At 40.8% G+C, this 22,721-nt stretch overlaps 1 protein-coding gene across 1 annotated transcript in view; it reads left to right on the forward strand.

Annotated features, from left to right (window-relative positions):
- The window catches only part of CRHBP (corticotropin releasing hormone binding protein), a 31,406-nt gene extending 21,611 nt beyond the window's left edge, over positions 1-9,795 (forward strand). The window contains exon 8 of the mRNA XM_049649680.1: positions 9,374-9,795. The gene's annotated coding sequence lies outside the window, so the exon portion shown is untranslated. The remainder of the gene's footprint in view (positions 1-9,373) is intronic.
- Positions 9,796-22,721: the final 12,926 nt, after the last annotated feature.

The raw sequence follows: 22,721 nt of genomic DNA on the forward strand, positions 1-22,721 counted from the left end.
TTGACAATGGCAAAGGCCAAAGTTCTCACCCAAATAAGCTATCTCTGAAAAGGAAATCCAAAATAATAATGGTTGTGAGATGCCTTATCCCATTTTTTTAAAAACAACTTTTTTAAATGTTTATTTGTTTTTGAGAGAGAGAGAGACAGACAGAGCACAAGTGGGGGAGGGGCAGAGAGAGAAGGAGACACAGAATCTGAAGCAGGCTCCAGGCTCTGTCCGACCTGTCAGCACAGAGCCTGACTCGAGGCTTGAACTCACAAACCGCGAGATCGTGACCCGAGCCAGAGTCAGACACTCAACTGACTGAGCCACCCAGGTGCCCCAAGCTTTATTTCATCTTTAGGAGGAACTGTAGAAAGAGCAGCCAACAGTTACACAGACACTTAAGATTGTGCCTACATAAATTCCAGGCAATATTCTAATTGTAACCCGTGCTAATTAAATGTTATTTCACATTCATGATTAACGAAAGTTTTCTGGCTGTTGTCAAATCTTAAGTGACAAGCTTTAACTTCCTTCATTTCTTATCAATGAAACCCATTTGGAAGACTCATTCAAAGCAATGTCTTTAACTGGAAAGGACTCCCTCATGCACGAATGAACAATGTGTTTCCTCAGGTCCCTAATGAAATGTGCTCTGTCTGTTTAGGATTGCAGAAACATCTGCAATGTATGTGATAAGACAAGAGGGGAACATTATAGGGGGGAAACTCAGAAGGTTCATTTGTTTTAACGCAAGAGATGAAGAAAAGAGACAGTAAAATATAAAACTCACTAGATGGGTTTGATAGCAGCTGGGACAAGCTGAGAAAAATCTGTTCCGAAGGAAGTCAGGAGACCTGCATGTAGAATGAGATGCACTGTATATTAGGCATTTTGTTTCTCCTTGTTATAAAAGACTAATATTCTCAGATACCCTGCAGATTTTTAAAAATAGTTCTCGTGAAAACTACTCTCTCAAAAAGTGATGTCTATAAAGATGCTGTGAGGAACTGATTACTTCTATTAATTAAATGAATGCGGGTGAACAAAACTAATAATTCAGGGGAACCCTTCTGTTATGAGGGATTTGTGTCCCACGCCCGCAGATTCATATGTTGAATCCTCGTCCCGAGTGTGATGGTACTTTGAGGTGGCGCTTTTGGGAAGTGATTGGGATTAGTGCCCTTATAAAAGATGCTTGAGAAAGCTTCCGGCCCCTTCTGCCGCATGAGGTCACAGTGAGAAGATGGCTCTCATCAGATACTGAATCTCCTGGAGCCATGCTCTTGGATTTCCTAGCCTCCAGCACTCTGAGATACAGATGTTTATTGTTTATAAGCCACCCAATTTATGGCCTTTTTGTTGTAGCAACCTGCACAGACTAACTCTCCCAAGCCTGATTCATCTGCTCATTCCCCTAGTCATTGTGTAAAGCACCTCATTTCCTCATTTCACTTCTTTATGTAGGTAGATTTTAATCTACATGATACTCAGATCTTTGCTCTAATACATTCTTTTAGTCTCAGAATTTACTTCATTTCTATGCAGCAATAAATCTCACATGTACTCAGTGTTTATTACATACTAACCCCTGTGAAATGGTTTATGTTCACATAGTATCTCATTTAATCTTACAACAGTCCAAAGAGGAAGTAGTACGATTATCCCCATTTTACCAGTTAAGAAACTGAGGCAGAAAGAGGTTCAGTCACTTACCCAAGGTTATACAGCTGCCCATCCATAACGGGAAACAATTCACATGGCTTTGTCAAGGTTAATCCGTGGCCACAGTGACTCATCCTATTCCTAATTATCATTCTTTTATACTACAGGTTTTATGCCCCATCTCTTCTCCTCTTTACAATCCATCCTGTTCCGTCCTCTCTTCCCCCAAATTAAAAAAGTACAAAGTCTGGGAAACAAATATCTAGATAATTGAAGGGTTTGCTTTCATTATTTGGTTTTAATGGAAAGCTCAGGGTCCTTTCCCTCATTTTTCATTTCATTTTAATTTTAAGAGCTGGTCTTTGGTATTTCATATGTCTGCTAGGAATGAAGGCAAGTCCTTCAAACTGGGTGTTTTGCCTATCAAAACATTTTCATAATGATCCTTGGGCTAAGGTTAGATAAGAAATCCAGCACTGTGATGAATAAGAAGCAACAGTATCACACTCTGTCCTGGCTGAAGGACGTAAAACTTGCTTTTGAGCTTTTCTTTGGCAGTTTGCAGGCAGTATTTCTAGAACAAAAGCCTCCTCCATTCGGTGCTGCAGACCATGGTGCCTGATTCACTGATGGAGTCTCTGAGCTGACTGGGTGAGCCAGAGTCCGAGGAACATGTCTCCGAAAACTAGACAGGGCACAAGAAAATCCTGGGGACCCAATACCTGGCACAGCTTGGAAACTTATTTGTATGATAAACTGAGCCTAAATTGCCAAGGCTTCCTCTTATTGCAGAACACAGTGACAATTTTCCACTTAAAAAAAAATCTTATCAGGCCACCAAGGCTACTGAAAAGGAGTGGTGCCTCAGAAGAGAAACCCTCGGTAGGCAGCTGCTGGTGATGTTATTATTTAAAGGAAAATTTATACTTGGCAATGCTTCTTAAACTTTAACGTGAATGTGAATCTCCTGGGGATCTTATCAAAGATCAGATTCTGATTCTGGGGTGGGGTCAGAGATTTTGCATTTCTAACAACTGCCAGATGATGCTGATGTTACTGGTCCACGAACTACAAGGATATACAGACCTGCATAGAGAAAGGAGATTACCTTTCAATGTGGCTAGCCCACAGTTGGTCTATTTGTTTTTTATTTTCTTGAAGGCATGTGCTGAATAATAAAGTCTACTTCGTTTTCTTTCCACCTTGTCACTTGTGTTTGGAGCAACACAATGCAAGGACAAGCTGGAACTTGTGAACAGCAGACACATTAATAAAAGAAAGCTCCAGAGGGAGAACCCACGACCAGCCTGTTGCCATGACGCCAGGTTAATGACACTGTGCTGGAAGAGTGATTCTCCCTGGACTAGGGATCAAGTGACACCATCTTAATTGCCCATGGAAAAGACTGCCCCTTTTCTAGCAAACAATTATTTCCTGATCAATACCCCTGTCTTGTTAAATACACTTTCTGGCCATTTATAACTAAACATCTGATACACTTTCCCTGAGAAGGAGAACACCTTCTCAGTTACCGTTACTCACCAGCAGCCCCGACCCACAGAGCACACAAAAGCTTCTACGGGTAGCCAGTCTCAATTGTTTGAAACTCCTCATTATTTGTTATGCTTCAGTGACTTTTGACTATAGATGGAGAAATAAGAAGGGCCCACAACTTCCCTTCTAGCAACTTGTTTTATGCTTACGGTTAAAGCCTCAGCTTGGGGGGAAGGAAAGTGGATTGTCTCAAGCCCTCTCCGGAGGCATCGCCTAACCTCGGCTGCTGCCCCTCACCAGTCCTCAGCACCCTACTCACTTCGCATTTGGTTGTGGCCCAGAGGACTCATGGACTGCTGTCCCACCTGACACCAGATGAGATACGGGTTAGGAGAGCAGTGCATCTCTCACTTCCCTTTTTGGTTCTCTATTTTACTTCCCCCCGTAACATCATCACACTGCACTGAAAATTTTATTAATGAGTGTCCTGGGTTGAATAGTGTCCCCTGAATTAATATCTACCAAGTACCTCACAGTGGAATCTTGCTTGGAAATAGAGTCTTTGTAGAAATAATTAGTTAAGACGAGGTCACAGTCAGCATGAGCCCCAAATCCAATCGCTGTGTCCTTATAAGAGGAAAGGGCACACACGTACTCCCAGAAGAGGGCCATGTGACAGTGGAGGCAGAGATTGGATGCCATCCAAGGAATTCCAAAGATTGCCAGCAACTACCAGAAGTGAGGGAAGGACAAGGAAGGATTCTCCACCAGAATCTTTAGAGCTGTTGGTATGGTCAATAACTTGATTTCAGAGTCCTAGCCTCCAGACTGATGAGAGAATAAATTTCTATTGTTCAAAACCCCCCAGTTTATGGTACTTCATCACAGCACCCATAGGAAAATAATGAGTGGGGGAAATCAAAGGAGTTAAAACGTATGCTGGAAAGAATTTAAAACTGTGGGGAAATTTGACTTACAGTCTAAAGAAAAAGGCTCTGGGAATTAAGCCCTCCATAGAGTTCCATTTCCTCACTTTGCTAATGGTTCAAGTCTGGGCTTTCCACGGGAACATCTTCTTCAAACCTCTACAGTTCAAATCCCATCCACCTCTTGGGAAATCTCACAAACAACCATTTGGGATTGGTTTGCCAATTTTAAGCCCAATACCAGAAGCAGAAGCAGATGCCGCAGCCATAAGCAGCTCCCACAATTGTATAACATCTAATCCCTATGTATAACTCATGGTGGTTCTGTTTCTCCTATTGAATAGTAACCAATCCAGAATTTTCGTACCAGATATGAGGTGTCCTGGTTACCTAGTGCTGTGTAACAAAACATCCCAACACTTTTTTTTAAGGGAGAATTATTGTTTTTTAAATGTTTATTTATTGGGGCACCTGGGTGGCTCAGTTGGTTGAGCGTCCGACTCGGCTCAGGTCATGATCTCACAGCTCATGAGTTCAAGCCCTGTGTTAGGCTCTGTGCTGACAGCTCAGAGCCTGGAGCCTGCTTTGGATTCTGTGTCTCCCTCTCTCTCTGCCCCTAACCCACTCGCATTCTGTCTCTGTCTCTCTCAAAAATAAATAAACATTAAAAAAATTTTAATGTTTATTTATTTTTGAGAGAGAGAGAGAGAGAATGAACATGAGAGGGGTAGAGAGAGAGGGAGAGAGAGAATGCCAAGCAGGCTCTGCGCTGTCAGCACAGAGCCCAATGTGGGGCTTAATTCCACAAACTGTGAGACAATGACTTGAGCAGAAATCAAGAGTCAGACGATTAACCGACTCAGCTACCCAGGTGCCCCAACATCCCAACACTTATTGGCTTAAAACAATAATAGTCATTTTATTAAATCTCATTATTACTGTGGGTTGGGTATTTGGCAAGTACTTAGTGTGGTAGTTCTGTCTTGGTCCTTACTTTTCGACTTCTGCTAATGGTCTACTCAACACCCTTCTGGTTCTGGCCACCAATGCCAATGGCAAATGCCACTTGTTTTAGGGTTTTGTTATGGCAGCATTCAACTTCCAGGTACCAAATCTTCTTCTGGTATCTATTACTGACTTAAAAATCACCCCAAGACATCAATAATTATTTCATTATCTCTCATAGTTTCTGTGTATGAGGGATTTGGGAAGGACCCAACTACCAGGTTCTAGCTCAGGGTTTTCATGTGGTTGCAATCAGATGATGGCTGGAACTGGAAGAGCAGGGAAATGGAGCAGCTGGGGGCTGGCCAAGCATCTCTCTCTTTACCTGTAGTCCCAGGGCCTCTCCATATGGTCTCTGCATGGACCACTTGAGAGCATTGTGGCCTTTTGGCAGTGAGCCATTCATATTCTGGGTGAAGTCTTTGACAGCAAGGGGCCCAGTGAATAAGACAACACATTTAATGACTTAGCTTCTTTCCTTCTTTCTTTCTTTCTTTCTTTCTTTCCTTCTTCTTTCTTTCTTTCGTGAGAGAAATGAATTTATTTCAAAAAATAGATGTTAAGGTGTTCAGACAAAAGCTTTCATGGGTACTTAGAATTATAGCATATACACAGGAGTCTTTTCTTTTTTTTTATTATTTTTTTAAAATTTATATCCAAGTTAGTTAGTATATAGTGCAACAATGATTTCAGGAGTAGATTCCTTAATGCCCCTTACCCATTTAGCCCATTATCCCTTCAAACCCCTCCAGTAACCCTCTGTTTGTTCTCCATATTTAAGAGTCTCTTATGTTTTTGTCCCCCTCCCTGTTTTTATATTATTTTCGCTTTCCTTCCCTTATGTTCATCTGTTTTGTCTCCTAAAGTCCTCATGTGAGTGAAGTCATATGATATTTGTCTTTTTATGACTGAGTAATTTCACTTAGCATAATACCCTCTAGTTCCATCCACGTAGTTGCAAATGGCAAGATTTCATTCTTTTTGATTGCCAAGTAATGCTCCATTGTATATACATACCACATCTTCTTTATCCATTCATCCATCGATAGACATTTGGGCTCTTTCCATACTTTGGCTATTGTCAATAGTGCTGCTATAAACATGGGGGTGCATGTGCCCCTTCAAAACAGCATATGTATCCCTTGGATAAATACCTAGCAGTGCAATTGTTGGGTCGTAGTGTAGTTCTATTTTTAGTTTTTTGAGGAACCTCCATACTGTATTCCAGAGTGGCTGTACCAGCTTGCATTCCCACCAGCAATGCAAAAGAGATCCTGTTTGTCTGTATCCTTGCCAACATCTGTTGTTGCCTGAGTTGTTAATGTTAGCCATTCTGACAGGTGTGAGGTAGTATCTCATTGTAGTTTTGATTTGTATTTCCCTGATGATGACTGATGTTGAGCATTTTTTCATATGTTGATTGGCCATCTGGATATCTTCTTTGGAGAAGTGTCTATTCATGTCTTTTGCCCATTTCTTCCCTGGATTTTTTGTGTTTGGGGTGTTGAGTTTGATAAGTTCTTTATAGATTTTGAATACTAACCCTGTATCTGATATGTCATTTGCAAATATCTTCTCCTATTCTGTCAGTTGCTTTTTAGTTTTGCTGATTGTTTCCTTCCCTGTGCAGAAGCTTTTTATTTTGATGAGATCCCAATAGTTCGTTTTTGCTTTTGTTTCCCTTGCCTCTGGAGACGTGTTGAGTAAGATGTTGCTGCGGCCAAGATCAAAGAGGTTTTTTCCTGCTTTCTCCTCAAAGATTTTGATGGCTTCTTGTCTTAGATTTCGGTCTTTTATCCATTTTGAGTTTATTTTTGTGTATGGTGTAAGAAAGTGGTCCAGGCTCATTTTTCTGCATGTGGCTGTCCAGTTTTCCCAGCACCACTTGCTGAAGAGACTATCTTTATTCCATTGGATTTTCTTTTCTGCTTTGTCACAGATTAGTTGACCATACATTTGTGGGTCCATTTCTGCGTTCTGTATTCTGTTCCACTGATCTAAGTGTCTGTTATTGTGCCAGTTCCATACTGTCTTGTATACTTTGTATACTTGTATACAAAGTATACAAGTATACTTGTATACAAGTATACAAGTATACTTGTATACTTTGTAATACAGCTTGAAGTCTGTGACTTAGCTTATTTTTGTCCTAAGAATATAATGTCTTCTCTTCCTTCTCCAAAGATACTAATAATACCTTTTATTTCCTTGTTAGTTTTCATCTCCTTCCATAGTTTGTTTCCTCCAAAATTTTTTGTTTGCTCTCTTTCATAAGTGTCATTATTATTTTTTTTAATTTTACTTGAGAGAGAAAGCGAGAGTGGGAGTGAGCAGAGAGAGGGGCAGAGGGAGAGAGAGAATCTCAAGCAGGCTCCATGCTCAGCACGGAGCCTGACACAGGGCTCAATCCCACAATCCTGGTATCATGACCTAAGCTGAAATCAAGGATCAAATGCTCAACTGCCTGAGTACCCCTATTTTTTTAATCATAAATGTCATTATTTTAATTGGTATCCATTTTATTAATGCTGAGGTTAAACCTTTAAAAGCTGTTGGGGCTCCTGGGTCGTTCAGTTGATTAAGTGTCCAACTTTGGCTCAGGTCATGATCTCATGGTTTGTGAGTTTGAGCCCCATGTTGAGCTCTGTTCTGATAGCTCAGCATCTGGAGCCTGCTTTGGATTCTGCATCTCCCTGTCTTTCTGCCTCTCCCCTGCTCACACTCTGTCTCTGTCTCTCAAGAATAAATAAACATTGGGAAAAAAATTAAAAGCTGTTTATTGATCACATGCATTTTTATCTTTTTTGAATTGCCTTTTCATTTCATTTCTTTCTTTTCTCTTTCTTTCATTCCTTCCTTCCTTCCTTCCTTCTTTCTTTTGTCAGAGAGAGAGAGAGGGAGAGAACACAAGCATGGGAGGGTCAGGGAGAGGGGCAGAGAGAGAGAATCCCAAGCAGGGTCCACACCAAGCACAGAGCCCAACTCAGAGCTCTGTCCTATAGACATGACATCATGACCTGAACTGAAACCAAGAGGTGGACACTGAACTGATAGAGCCACCCAGGTGCCCCAACCTTTTCATTTCTTTTGCCCATTTCCCTATTGTGGTGATTGCCTTTTTTTAAGGTTTTAAAGTCTTTATATGCTAATGACACTGTTTGCCATTTATACTGTACATATTATTCTCCCATTAGTTGTCATATTTTCCAAGCTAAAAAGTAGGATAAATGCTATGAAAAAGGATGTTTTCCTGATTTTTAAATGTATATATATTTAAAGATTTGTAACAATCTATAAAAATAAATTACAGTTACAATTTAATAATTCACCTTTAAAGAAAATAATAAAAACTCCTGAAATTAGAACTGTTCCTGAAGATCCATACCTGTTAAATAATGGTTTTCATTTCTGCTTGCACATCAGAATCACTTGGGGAGCTTTCAGAAGTACTGATGCCTGGGTCCTAGCCATACCAAAGATTGGTCTGGAGATGCTAATGTGCAGCCAGCAGTGAAAATCTTTGCTATATGTAATCAGTACTCTTGATCAGAGCTGGCTTCCTGTGGGTCAAGATTCCTTCCAGAGAACTTGGGGCTGAGCATGGCTCTTGGGTCTTATCCTTCCTGGGTTCTTCTGAGCAGCCTCTTTATTGATAGGTTACAAAAAGTCCATTTGCTCGTATGCACCTCCTCATCCTCTTTTGTCACTAGCTGCCTGAAATTCTCAATATCATGGTCAGTCCTTAAGGTTTCTTGTCTTAAGATGTCCTGTTGCTTGAGAGTTGAACACACTGGGTACCTAGTTCCTTGTTACCCAAAGTGGTGTTCTGGACCAACAGGCCCCCAGCTCTAACCCCAGACCTAATGAATCAGAGTCTGCATTTAAATCAAATTCCCAGATGATTCATATGCACATTAAAGCTTGAGGAAGACAAATCCACAGGGAATTGTCCACAAGGATGTAAACTACAGTAGGGCAGGGACCTTGTCTATCTTGTCCACTGCTATGCTTTCAGACCTACAATTACATATGTTGAATGAATGGATTTGCTTATTAAAGGAAGTTAAACATGTGGTATAATATGAGTCATATAATATGTGTCAACAAAGCTTTCTTTGGGTGCCACTGTGATAGGCAGAATCATATTGTGGATATATTTTGTTCAATGTAGCATGAGATTTATATATGCTGTATTAGTATGACTTGAGTTGTACTAGGTATAGTGACTTATTACTACTATTTGTATTTTTTTAACACTTCCTAAAGGACTTTCATGTGTCTTTATTTATTCTCTACAGTGTGCAAGGACTCAACTCTGTGAACCAAGAGAACATGGGTACCTTCACTTAATACAAGGGCAAACACAAGATTGAAAGATTTGTGCAACATTGCTAGTGAGTTACTGCCAAAGTAGAATTTGTACGTGAAACTCCCAAGTTTCCAGACTACTGGCTAACCACCTCTCATGGAATGTATCTAGAACTCAGCATTGTGTAATGCTAATGATGTTCAAACTTCTGTACCAAGAACATGAAAGAATTATAATATCGGCAATAAAACTTTTTCATTTAAAGGCATTCCCCCTAGTTTTATATACTAATATGTTTGGATTTAAGTAACTAATTAAAGTCTACAGTAAAACCCCAAAATGAAGATTGACAATACACACCTGTAAGGATTTCATGAAGTAAACTTGAAATAAAATTGTATTGGGTATTCATCAGAAAACTAACATGAAATTGCTTTGCCTTTTATAGCTCTATATCTTTATGAACTGGGAAGAGAACACATTCTATTTTGTGGAACTGTCACTTTATTTTTTGCCTCAGAAAATAACCCTTCATTCCTTTTTGATGACACCCAGAATAATCTCTGATCATATAATTTATTTCTCGGTTCACCAGAGGATATTTGTAGCGAAGTGAACTTCAGAGATGGATGTTTAGGATAATGTTATGACGTTAGAGGCAAAGTAGATAAGAGGCGTTTGGAAGGAATTCATGACAATGTGATAATCTTTTATAAATGATTCCTTCCTCGCCTATTTTTAGATAGAAATGCCATTAGATGCATTCAATTATCTTCAACAGACTCTATTGTTTAAACCCAAGAGTGAGAACTGCTTTTTAGTTGTCTTCATGTCCCTCAGAATTTTGTATGTGACACTGCCTTGTATTTAAGAGGAGTTCCACAAATATTTGTTTAATTGAATTACTCACCTGTACTGTGAGACCCCATGTTTATGTTCTTTAGATGTAGACCCCCCCAAAACCTAAAGTAATAATGATAAACACTAAACTCAATCCAGGTTCTTAAGACTATCCTCAAATAGCTTAAAATGGGGTGTTCTTAAACTAAATTTTAAAAAAATTTTTTTTAACGTTTTTATTTATTTTTGACACAGGGAGAGACAGAGCATGAACGGGGGAGGGTCAGAGAGAGGGAGACACAGAATCCAAAACAGGCTCCAGGCTCTGAGCTGTCAGCACAGAGCCCGACGCGGGGCTTGAACTCACCTACCGCAAGATCGTGACCTGAGCCGAAGTCGGCCGCCCAACCGACTGAGCCACCCAGGCGCCCCTTAAACTGTAAATTTAACTTCTACAAATCTGCCCCTAGAGTGAACACCATATATGGCATTCCAGCATCATTTTCTCCCTAGAGCTTTCTTCATCCCTCTACCCTTGGTCAAAGTAGAAAGACAATTTTGGACATGGTGAGTGGGTCCTGCACCATGGATCTGGATATGTTTTATTCTAGAAATGAGTGACAAACGTAAGCAAAGTTTTACCTGAAGAGACCTGGAAAGAAAAAACAATGAAACAATGTCCTCCATATTTTGAGAACGTGTAAGTATTGGGTGCTATACTGAATTCTTCTTTAAAAAATTTTTTTAATTTTAATTTGAGAGAGAGTGCATTTGCGCATGTGGGGCGGGGGGTGGGGGGGGAGGAGGGAGAATCTTAAGCAGACTCCATGGAGCCTGATGTGGGGCTTGATCCCATGACCCTGGGATCATGACCTGAGCCAAAATCAAGAGTTGGATGTTCAACTGAGTGAGGCACCCAGGTGCCTCATACTGAATCCTTTATAAAAGACAAGCTCCACTATTATTGCCTTCTATTTACTGATAAGGATGGATGGGGAAGCTGAGACAAAGAACTTTTGAGTAACTCTTCTGAGCTAGTGAGTGGCAAGACTGGGATTTGAACTCAGGCTGTATGGCTCCAGACTCATCACTCTCTATGGTATGCTGCCTCTCCAAAATGATTGTTAAAGTTTCTTTTTCTTGTATAATGAATTAAGACCTTTTCCACACCCATTTAGAACTGATTTGTCCTGCATCCCATCCCTCTTTCGCTGGATAAGCTTATTCATAAAACCTATCATTAAAAACCCACGCCCTAAAATGAGCATGATAGGCAAACAGTTTAAGGGATTCCAGTAGCAATTAGCTTTCCCCAAATAGCATAATTTTTTTAGTAAGGACTCAGAAAAGCCAAGGAAGTCATGCTAAATCACCTTGATATTAGTGGGCCAAGATGTTTCTAAACAAATCGGATGCTCTAAGGGTACCCGTGCAAATGGTTTCTCTCTTGGGGCTACATGATGACTAATGTTCCTTCCCTGCCTATACCACCTATCTTGGCTTATCACTGTTTCTGGGGGACGTGGGGAGGACATGTAACTCCCCAGGCCTCCATGATATTCATCTACAATTCTGGGCAGCTCTTGAAGCAAGTGTGAAGGACTAAAAGGCCAATAAAGTAAAACACATATATGTAGTGACAAAGCAAGACACAACTGAAAGAAAATAATGCAAAGGAATTTCATGAAGCTCAAATAAATGGACAAACGATATAGGCATTTGTTGGTCCTCCTTGGTGTGACAAATGAAACAGGCATTAACATGGAGGACAAAGCCCATTGTAGCTCTTTGTCAATGATCCCGTAGAGTACTGGCTTCTACTCCTGACCAGAGATCACCCTTTTCTATACAATAAATACTTGTAGAGTACTTACTATGTGCTGGACACTTTCTAGACATTGGAATTATGTCTTAGTTCATTTGGGCTGCTATAAGAAAAATGCCAGAAGTCAAATAGCTTATAAGCCACAAAAATTTATTTCTCATGTTCCAGAGGCTAGAAAGTTGAAGATCAAGCACTGGCTGATTCCATATCTGGTGAGGTCCACTTCCTGGTTTATGGATGACCTTCTTTTCGTTATAACCTCACATGGTGGAAGGGGTGAGCTAGCTCCCAGGGTCTCTTTTATAAGGCCACTAATGCCAAACATGAGGGCTCTGCCCTCATGACCTAATCCCCTCCTGAAGGCCCCCACCTCCCACTACCATCACCTTGAAGGTTAAGATTTCAACATATGAATGTAGGGGGGCACAAACATTTAGTCTGTAGTGGTATAAACAGAACTAACAAAGATCCTTGTCCTCCCAGAGTTCATATTCTTTTTATCTTTCTTTTTCATATTCATTTTAAAAGGAGCCACTGTTCTTTTTGTTCAGATGTTTCTTTATATTTTTAGTCCTCTTAGTGGGTAAAATGTGGCAGATTGCATAAAATAGAGCAACAAAGGTATTAAACCGCAAATGGCCCAAATCCCTGACCGTTGATAGCACAGGAGACATCTGAGATTGCATGAGTGTGAGGTAAGGCCCCGAGGCACCGCATGGGCCAACTTCTGCATTAGTACTGCTTTAGGTTTGGGGCGCCTGGGTGGCTCAGTCGGTTGGGCGCCCGACTTCGGCTCAGGTCATGATCTCGCGGTCCGTGAGTTCGATCCCCGCGTCAGGCTCTGTGCTGACAGCTCAGAGCCTGGAGCCTGTTTCGGATTCTGTGTCTCCCTCTCTCTCTGACCCTCCCCTGCTCATGCTCTGTCTCTCTCTGTTTCAAAAATAAATAAAACGTTAAAAAAAAAAATACTTCTTCAGGTTCAGCTTGGGAGCTTTTTTTCCTCTTGGGACAAAATGGCTGATGAATGTGGATTTTTTTAAAAAAATGGCCTAAGATGTTGTAAGTCCAGGTTGAAGAACAAAACGCCAACTCACCTCAGCAGGTGGAGGCTGAGATTCCTCTTGATGCTCCTCCTGAAGTAATTGCCCATTAGCTGCTTCCCCACTCCCACTCTTGCCCCCTCCTGTCCTCCTCATCATGTCCTTTCTCTTTCTGCTGTGAGAGCTCAGTGTACTAGAGCCTGCAGACAACAAATAGGCCTCCAAACCCCCCAGCCACACAAGTCCGTGGCACAGTGGGCAGGAAACACTCAGTGGCAATTGCTGTTGGGAATCACTGGCTGAGTTTAACAGGTGTGGATCCTTCTCCTGCTATAGTGATGCTCTTGTTTGTCAAAGACTACAGTCTTGTCCTTGGAACCTTTGGTCTCTGTACTCACATACTTCGGACCAGCAAAGCTGCGGCCTGACTTGTTAAGCATCGCTGAACTTGGAAGAAAACTGCTGGGGACACTGATTATTTCACAGTATGTACAATGAATAGGAGGTAAAGTTACTCTTTAGGTTATTGCTGTCCTCCATTTTCCTCAATGTACTGTCTTCAATGTCACCGTCCCGTAATGTCACCATCCCTTAGGAGTGAGACCCCCTGTGGGCTTCGTCACCGTCTCCCCTGCTTTCCTAGCCAAGTTCTGGGAAGGAGCTTCTCCAGAGTGCTTGCAAAGTGTGAGGCTGACCCAGTCCTAAGACCTAGAAATTATGCACCCAGCAACTCTTCCACTTGCCTGCCCCACACCCCAGGGCAGGGGACAAGGGTGTTTGGAATGGAGGGATGGGCATGGGAAAGTTCTCTTGCTTTTAGAATTAAGGAGTGATGCAGCCGGTCCACCGCCTACAGGGTATGACTCAGTGGAAGAAAGTGTAACGCTTCCCTCTCATGCTGCTCTCCTCAGAGCTGTCTGCCATCGCCCAGGGCAGTAAGCAGCACCAGGTCCCCAAATTCCTCCTTTACCTCTGCTTAAATCCATCATCTCACATGTCATTCCTTAGGATCCCCTTCCATGTGACAACAGTGGGGAGTGGGTCTTAAGTGGCCCACCTTTGAATTTATTATGGGAATGGTTGTCAGCAAAACAGCCAAAGGGATCTGTACTTCCTTATTTGGATGACTGTCAGGAATTAGGATTCCAAGATGTAGACCACAACACAGCTGTGGGTCGGAAATGACAAACACGTCCCTGAAGAGGCTGTTCCGCATTAGGTAGTCTGAAAGAAATCTTGTTTGAGCTGGAAGGCCAGCCTGGATGTTTACTTTGAGAAAAAGAAACATCTGATACATTCAGGGAGTCATAAGGCAAGTTTGTTTTTCAGCATGGTCCATCTGGTACTAGGAGTGGTTTAAGCCAGTTTCTCAGTCATCTCTAGAGGCGGATTCTGAGGTTCCTCTATAGGCTATTTTGATTCAGCAAGTCTGAGTTAGGACCCAGGAATATGCATTGCTCACAAACTGCCCAGCTCCTCTTTCCCCTCTCCTGGTGATTGTTATCATTATGGAAGTGGAGAAAATATTTATTTAAAACAGTGATTCTTAAACTGTAGTCCCCCCGCCCCCGAAAGACCAGAAGGGCTTGTGAAGACACCCCTTCCCCCTTAGAGTTTCTGATTTTGTAGATCTGGCCAGGGCCTGAGTGTTTGCATTTGTAACAGGTTCTCAGGTGATGCTGATGTTGCTGTGCCAGAGACCACACCCTTTGAGAAGCACTGATTTAAACAACACAGTTACCCTGTGCGAATCCTTTGCATCAGAAACCCTTTTACTACTCTGCTAGGCCTGAGGGGTGGGCTGGATGTTTGTGGATCAGACAGTTCAGGAGTTGTGCTACATTTGGAAATGCGCTCAGCAGCAACTTCTGGAGTTCATGGCCCTCTCACTACTGCTGCCTCCCATAAGGAGTCTGAACCAAGCAAAACCTGGCTGTAGCTTCCCAGAGCCGGGGTAGAAGCAGGAGTCTAGCTGTTGTCTGAGCATTTTCTGCTTGTGTATTTTCTTTATTCTGCTGACATCTGGATGGGTCACTCTTTGCCTGTTACCAACATCATCATTTTTGTGTTGCCAGCACTTGTCAGGTGTTCTCAACAGCATCTCATTTGCAGTATAAGAAAAGGTTTTGGGGCACCTGGGTGGCTCAGTTGGTTTTGCCTCTGGCTCTTGATTTTGGCTCAGATTGTGATCTCATGTTTGGTGAGATCAAGTCCCACGTCAGGCTCTGCACTGACAGCATGGAGCCTGCTTGGGATTCTCTCTCTCCTACCCCCTCTAGCTCTGCTCCTTCCCCACTCACATTCTCCCTCTCCCTCCCAAATAAATAAACATTTTTTTAAGAGGAAAAAAAAGGAAAAGATGGTTTAATAAAAGAGTTAGCTTTTAATAAGAAAGTCCCAACTTGCCCAAACCACCGTGGCATAATCCCCCCTGAAGGCACAGCAGCAAATACATTTTATTCATTTATTTATTTATTTATTTAAAATAATTTTTTTAATGTTTATTCATTTTTGAGAGACAGAGAGAGGCAGAGCATGAGCAGGGGAGGAGCAGAGAGGGAGGGAGACACAGAATCTGAAGCAGGCTCCAGGCTCTGGGCTGTCAGTATAGAGCCCAGCATGGGGCTTGAACTCATAGACTGTGAGATCATGACCTGAGCCTCAGTCAGACGCTTAGCTGACTGGGCCTACCCAGGCACCCCCTTACCATTTGGGTTTTGAGTTTGAATGAACTCTTAAGAAAATAAACTCAACTTGGGGTGTCTGGCTGACTCAGTCAGTAAAGTATGCATCTCTTAATTTCAGGGTGGTGAGTTCAAGCCTCATGTGAGGTGTGGAGCCCACTTAAAAGTAAATATATAAAAGAAAGAAAGAAAGAAAGAAAGAAAGAAAGCAAGAAAGAAAAAGAAAGAAAGAAAGAAAGAAAGAAAGAAAGAAAGAAAGAAAGAAAATAAATTCATCTAAAAAATGACAAAAACAAAACCTTTAACATTTTACCATAGCACTGACTGGCATAAACATTAATCTAGCTTCCTGTTTTTCTTTATTTTGTTTATTTTTGAATATGGAATACTTACATTGTTCAAAAAGCTTGAATATGTAAAATCAGAAATGATACTGATTTTTTTTTTATGGAATGTTTCTGATTCTCATCCCCCTTTTGACTGAATTCTTACCCTCCATCCCTATGGCTAATCACTTTTATTAGTTTCTAGTATATCCTTTTAGAACTTTTTATGCCTCCCTCACCACCCCCACACTGCTGCATTTCACTTCTCAGCCCATTTACAGTTTCTTGGGTATGCTTTCAGAAGTGTTTTATGTGTATCCAGAATATATACTCATAGGTGCAAAAATTAGTTTTGGCTCTCCCAGAAATGGACTCTTAAACGAGTTTATCAGGAATTACTTGATCAGTACTAGTTAGTTAATCTGCCTGATAGACTCCCTGCTGTCCCCTAAAGGAAAGTAACCTTGCAATAACCAACCTACTTTGTTGTTTGTTCCCCCTTCCTTCTGCCTATAAAATCCTTTCATTTTGTACAGCTCCTAGGAGCTCCTTTCTATCTGCTAGATCGGGTGTTGCCTGATTCATGAATCACTCAATAAAGCCAATAAGATCTTTAAAATTTACTCAGATGAATTTCTTTTTTTTAGTAGGGCTTTAAGATGATTTGTATGAACTGATGCAAAGGATGAATTGAAGTGGATTAGCAGGTTTTGCTATAATCCCAAGTGAGGGTGTAAGAACCTGATTAAAACCGTGGGAATGAGGGGCACCTGGGTGGCTCAGTTGGTTGGGCAACCGACTTCAGCTCAGGTCATGATCTCACGGTTCATGGGTTCAAGCCCCACATCGGGCTCTGTGCTGACAGCTCAGAGCCTGGAGTCTGTTTCAGGTTCTGTGTCTTCCTCTCTCTCTGCCCCTCCCCTGCTCACTCTCTGTGTCTCTCTGTCTCTCAATAATAAATAAACATTAAAAAATTTTAAAAAAAAAAAACCATGGGAATGAGAATGGAAAGCAAGGGGTTAGAGAAAAGTGGGTACCTTACATGGCAAAAGAAACTTTGTGGATGTGGTTGAGGTTAAGGACCTTGAATGGGAGAATATCCTGGGTTGTTCAGGTGAGCCCAGTGCAATCAGTGAGTCCTTAAAAACAGAGATGCTTTCCTGGTTGTGGAGAGAGGGAGATGTGATAATGGAAGAATACAATCTTGCAACGCTGCTGGCTTTGAAGACAGAGGAAGGGGGCCACAAAGCCAAGGGGTGAGGAAGGCTTTTAGAAGTTGGAAAAAGCAAGGAAATAGATTGTTCCCTTGAGTCTCCAGAAAGGAATACAGCCCCGTTGACACTTTCAGTCTGGTGAGATGCATGCTGGACTTCTAACCTACAGAACTGTAACATCCTACATTTTTTTAAATGAAGTATAACTGACATACAACATCATATTAGTTTCAAGTATACAACATAGTGATTCTATATGTGTATATATTGTGAAATGATCACCACAATAAGTCTAGTTAACATCTGTCACCATACAGTTACAGAAAATTTTTTGTGATAAGAACTTGAAAGATTTACTCTCTTAGCAACTTTCAAATATGAAATATGCCATGCTGCATATGACATCCCTGTGACTTACTTATTTTATAACTGCAAGTTTGTATCCTTTGACCCCTTTACCCATCTCACCACCCCCAAGCCTCACCTCTGTCAACCACCCATCTGTTCTCTGTATCTATGAGTTTGGGTTGTTGTTGCTGTTTTTGGATTCCACATGTAAGTGAGAACATACCATTTGTGTTGTTTTAGACCATTAAGTTTGTGGTAATTTGTTATAGCACCAATACAAAACTAATATATGGGATAAATGACTGTGTACATTATAAGGTATTTCTCTTTGCCAAAAGTCCCCCCACCTCTGTATAAATCATGTTCAGTAGTGACTGCAGATATGTTCCTAAGGTTAGCCCACTGCCTAAAATGCCCTCTCCATTCCCTTTTATCAATTTACTTATTATTTATTTATAAATGTTTATTTATTTTTGAGAAAGAGAGCACACAGGGGAGGGGCAGAGAGAGAGATGGAGACAGAGTTTCCAAAGTGGGGTCTACACTGACAACAGAGAGCCCAATGCGGGTCTCAAACTCATAGACCATGAGATCATGACCTGAGCTGAAGTCAGACACTGAACCAACTGAACAACCCAGGCACCCCATATATTTATTTATTTTTTAAAAAGATTTTTTATTTTTAAGTAATCCCTACACCCAATATGGGGTTCTAACTCACAATCCTGAGATCAAGGACCATATATGCTTTACCAACTGAGCCAGCCAGGCACCCCTCTATTCCCTTTTAAACATTATCTGTCAGTCAGGCTCAGCTGGAGACTTATTTCTTTCAGATTATTCTAAATCTCTTCTTTTCAAAGTATTGTCTGCACTTATCATAACTTTCTTACCTTGTTTCTCAATTGTTTAAAGTCTCTAATGTCTTCCTTCCATAATTAGATTTTAGGCATTGGAGAATAGGGTCCATATTTTACATGTTTTGTGTCCTTTCCCAAGAAAACTGCATATACATACGTGATCAGGCCTTAATGAATAGTTTGTTAGAAAATTGTTTAAGTTGGGGGGCATGGGTGGCTCACTTGGTTGAGTGACTCTTGATTTCGGCTCAGGTCATGATCTCATGGTTTGTGGGATTGAGCCCCATGTCTGGCTCTGTGCTGACAGCATGGAGCCTGCTTGGGATTCATATTCTCTCTCTCTCTCTCTCTCTCTCTCTCTCTCTCTCTCTTCCCACTCCCTCTCTCTCTCTAAATAAATAAATAAATTTAAAAAGAAAAAATTTTAAGCTAAAAAATTTAAAGGCAAAGTGTTGTCAATTGAAAAATAATCATTGAACTCTAAATTGTAATGCAATTCAGCAAGGAAACAATCCAATTGTTAAGCAGCTTTTGCCAGGAATGTACTCACTGCATTAAAGAAAGGCATATCTGTGCATGTTTTACAGCTTAGTGTCAAGTTAAGCTGTAATTGAAATAAATGAGCTATCGTCAGTTGCAGATGAGTTATACATACTTTACAGATGAATAACAAATAATACTTTCTCACCAGATTGGGAAAGAGATCAGCCTGCCTTTTTGAGCAGAATGGACAGGTTTATGGTTAGTGATTGAAAAGCACTTGATCCTGGGGGATAAACTCCAGGTGTGCTGCATTCACAACTCTTAGCCATGCTTTTGTTCACAACTTCCTTCAATTTCATTTCTTGGAAGAGGAAAATTCAACCTTTAATAAATTGCTACACTTGTATTAGGCGTATGAGGAAATAGTGAGAATATTCCTATTCAGTATTAGGCATATGAGAAAACCATCCCAAACCTGATGTTTTGCCACAAAATATGTGTGCATTTAGCATTGGCCAGATGATCAGGAGGGTTCTTGGGCCATTTAATTGAGGAGAGCAAGATGAACCATGAAACAAGCCTGAGGTGAGACAAGGGTGAGATTATTTGATGTTCTTATTATATTGTTGATATTCTGATATACTTATCTGCCTATCCCTGTTCCAGTTTATCCGTAAGAGAACATTTGTTATCACAATCCTTTGGATTCTGATGACTTGGGTAATTACTGGTTCCATTTGCATGTTCTTTTTAATTATGTGATTGAGCTCCAAGGACAGAGCAACATTTGCAACAGGATCTGAAATTGAGCAGAAGAGGTTTATCTCCATATGAAACACTTGGATAAGCTGGGAGAGAATGCAGTGTGAGTTACTAAGTAACAAGTCCCCTGATGGATTGTCAGTGGTTGTGATTTGGTGATGACATCCATACCTTATCAACAGCCATGGCTCTTTCCACTGCCTTTTTCTCTTAGTTTAGTGGGCATCTAAACAGTTCAACCCAGATGGAGTCCCCAGAAAAAAATATTCATCTTCCTGCTTCCCCCAAATTGGTAGTCAAGCTACTTATTTAAGCCTATCTAAATTAGTCCTCTATGCATTTTTGCAGCTTGTCGGCTAGGCCTCATCTTACTGTTTATGATCCATTGGGCATATTGGTTCAAGTGATGAAAAATATATTTTATCCATTAAAGGACAACACATCCAGATAGTTCCCCATGAAAGCCTAATACTGGGCTTTAGCAAGAGCTCTTATTTGTTTTGGTAGGTTTATAGCTAAAACAGTTCAGGAGCCTGAGCATAAAGTTGGTATTTTATTTAAGTAGAAGACAGGACTTAGCTTTGCCATCCGAGACCCTCAACTTGGTTTGGTTGTAGTGCTGAAACCTCAACACAAAGCATGTCTGAACAAGTGAATGGGTCACTTCTCAGTCTGGTCCTGTGTTTTTTGTCAGTGTCTCCTCAGCAGTTACTAACTCCTTCCTCTGCCTTCCCACAGCCCCTTGTCTGTTCCTTTTTGTGTCTTTCATTCTGCCTCTGGATTAATTTTCATTGTTTTCATGGGTGCCTTTACCTCTAAGATTAAGTCCTTGACAGTAGAGAATTTGTTAATTCACATTTACATCTCCCTCAGGACATAGCAAAGTTCTGTACACATAATAGATAGATAATAAACATTTGCTGAGTATTTTTTGAGTGAATAATGCTAACTGAATTGTTAACTTTCAGATTCCTATAGGTTCTGCTACTACAGGTTCTTCCATTTTTTTTTTCCATTTCATTCTTAAAAGTTTTATTATAAACTAATTTTAGAATCTGGGAACTTTACCCAAGTAAAAAAAAAGGAGGGGGGGAGTGGGGGGGGGGGGGGTGGGAAATTACCTGTTATCTCTCAACCATATATACGACCCATATATATTATAGTGTTTATCCAGGCTATTTTCTATGCATATGTACACATATATAGAGATGAAATAAAGTGTTTTGCAATTTGATTTTTCACAGTAAAAGTGTGTAATCTATATGCATTTAAATATAATCAATATATCTACATATTACCATCTTGACAGCTACAGAGTGTTTCATGCTACAGAGATACTTTATAGTTCTACACTTATAGTACTTTTCAATTTTTGTTTTTTCAAAGCCAGCGAAGATCTTGTTTCTTGGCCACAGCTATCTTGTTAGCTTGAGGCCCTCTTGTCAAAAAGACTCAAGATGTCCTGTGTAGTTACAGCTACCTGTAAATCCATCATGACCTAGGGGTGCCTGGATGGCTCTGTCAGTTAAGTGTCTGACTTCGGCTCAGGTCATGATCTCATGGTTTGTGGTTTGAGCCCCATGTTGGGCTCTGTGCTGACAGCTCAGAGCCTGGAGCCTGCTTCAGATTCTGTGTCTTCCTCTCTCTCTGACCCTCCCCTGTTCATGCTCTGTCTCTCTCTGTCTCAAAAGTAAAATAAAACATTAAAAAAAAATTTTAAGCCATTATGACCTAGATGGATTTACCTGGTGGTTGATCGCATGAGATCTTTTTTGTATCCTTAACCAAATTGTGTGGAATTCAATTAAGAAAACTGCACTCATTCATTAAATCTACTTCATTCTTTTTTTTTTAAGAATTTTATTTTTTTATTTTTTTAATGTTTACTTATTTGAGAGAGAGAAAGAGAGTGCGAACGGCAGAGGGGTAGAGAAGAGAGGGAGAGAGAGAATCTGAAGCAGGCTCTACACTGTCAGCACAGACCCTGATGCAGGGCTTGAACCCACAAACCATGAAATCGTGACCTGAGCCAAAGTTGGACGCTTAACCGACTGAGCCACTCAGGCACCCTTACTTCGTCCTTTTGATAAGGAAAATGTATCTGAGAATATATTAGACTTGAAAATGAGCATTCATGTCCTATGACACTTCGTATCTGAGTGGGATTCATTGTCTATAAAAGTCTCTTGGGAACTTCAAGCTCTGGGTCAATTGTAAAGAAACACTGATGAAATTGAAATAGTCACAATGAATCAAACAAAAAAAATGAAGGTGAGAATTCATCAAATACTCAAAAATGTTAATGATTTCACACTAGTTTCTTTCCTTTTTTTTCTCCATCTTTGAAAATGATCATCAATCTGTGTAGTATTTTACATAGATAAACTTAAACCCCACTCTACTTTATCTTTAGTCATTGGCTGATTAAATCAAACTCTGCTGGGGGTATCTGGCTGGCTTAGTCAGAAAAGCATGTGACTCTTGATCTTGGGGTCGTGAGTTTGAGCCCCATGTTTGGTCTACAGGTTACGTAAATAAATAAAACTTAAAAAAAAAAAAACAAACCCACCCAACTCTGCTGGTTTTCCTCCCTCTAGGCAGTCAGGCAGGCCAGAGTGGAGTTGGTGATAGTTACCAGCTAGTCCTTCCCTGCACTGGGTCACCCCCTCCCTGTTACAGAAAAGCCTGCTCTGCAGAGACAGTTTAGGGTGAGGAAGTGGAGACTATGGCGATAACCAGCTGAGGAAGACACATCACAGTCTCTTCCTATCCATTAACCTAGTCAGAGTACAGCCCATGTCTCACAGTAAACCATGACCTGCCCCAAGCCTCCTATGATGCCCAATTACCAAGAATCCAAAAGACCACATCACGCTACACGAAATAAAAGAAATAACCAAAGGCAAAAGTAATGGAGAATATTTGGGAAATGGCACAAAGTGGTTAATAAACCGG

The sequence above is a fragment of the Panthera uncia genome (assembly GCF_023721935.1).
Source record: "Panthera uncia isolate 11264 chromosome A1 unlocalized genomic scaffold, Puncia_PCG_1.0 HiC_scaffold_17, whole genome shotgun sequence".
NCBI classification, from domain to species: Eukaryota; Metazoa; Chordata; class Mammalia; order Carnivora; family Felidae; genus Panthera; species Panthera uncia.